General features: G+C 38.4%; 1 protein-coding gene across 1 annotated transcript in view; it reads right to left on the bottom strand.

Moving 5' to 3' along the window:
• The window catches only part of LOC107104918 (putative ferric-chelate reductase 1), a gene marked incomplete at its 3' end in the record, with an annotated part of 15,106 nt that extends 14,469 nt beyond the window's left edge, over window positions 1-637 (bottom strand). The window contains exon 1 of the mRNA XM_015405035.1: window positions 589-637. The remainder of the gene's footprint in view (window positions 1-588) is intronic.
• Between the last annotated feature and the right edge of the window lie 492 nt (window positions 638-1,129).

Consider the following 1,129-nt stretch of genomic DNA (forward strand, 5'->3'; position numbering starts at 1 on the left):
GTCCCTCAGAAACATACCCCTTGTCCCCCCTTGGGCTTATTAGCAGGTGGTCACCCTAGCTCTGTTCCCCTTAAATACTCCACCTCTGCAGTCAATCATTCCTTGTTGTTGTTTCCTCATCTCTGGCTCCCCACATGAGTTTTCCCCTGAAGTTTTTTGGTTCTTGGAATTTATGTTCTTTGGATTTTTCCTCAAATTACTGATTAAATCTCCAAGATTTACCATTATCTCCTGATCTCTGTATTTGGGTCCTCAAACAACCTCACCACCCATTGTTGACAATGGCATTAGAAAGTTTTAATAAAAAAAAAAAAACAAATCCACAACTGTGTCAACCTTAATGAAATTCAAAGAAGCATTCAGCATCTTTGTTTGTTTTTCAGGTCATAAATTCTGAGGTATGAAAAAAAATCCAGAGAATACATTTATTTCCAAAGTTTCCTGTTCCTGACGCTGCAATCAAGTCAATGACAACAGCTAATACAGTAAGAGATTTAAATTTTAGCCAGAAATTTCCTAAAAGCATTTATTTATATGATTTAGACCATCTAAGAACATTAGCTGAGTTAAGGTAGTCACTGTACTCACCACTCAGAACAAGGAAGAACAGCCAACTTGTGTCTGATGGTTTAACAATCGCATAGTAAGCATGAATGCAATGCTGTGCTTGTAGTTTTACAAGCCTTTCGCAGTTCTACAAACGGGTGGACTTTTGAAACATGCAGATAGGACTCTGCAGTTAGGGTGGGTCATTATCTAATCATATATGCCTTTGAGGACGTGTCTACACAACTTTTCATTAGCTTGAAGAAGTTTGGAAGATGTATTTAGTAAACTGAATGGAAGTTTACAGCGTTTTACATCAGTTTAGGTGCACATCAGTATAGAAAAAATAATGCTACACACCTTGGACTGCTGGAGGGCAGTCTAAGCCTATAGCAGCAAAAAAGGTCTAAGGCACCGTTTTTATCATTCTGCTTCATTCTGTCTCTAATCTCCCACTCTGCAGGATTTGTTAGTTCAATCTCAAAGTTCAATCAACGTTATGCTCTCTCTTTTTCTCATCATAGTAGCTTCTAGCGGTCTGTTCTTCTTTGGCTGTGACTCCATCCTGGAGAAAAATATCAGC

The sequence above is a fragment of the Cyprinodon variegatus genome, unplaced genomic scaffold (genome assembly GCF_000732505.1).
Source record: "Cyprinodon variegatus isolate N-32 unplaced genomic scaffold, C_variegatus-1.0 Scaffold1952, whole genome shotgun sequence".
NCBI lineage: Eukaryota > Metazoa > Chordata > Actinopteri > Cyprinodontiformes > Cyprinodontidae > Cyprinodon > Cyprinodon variegatus.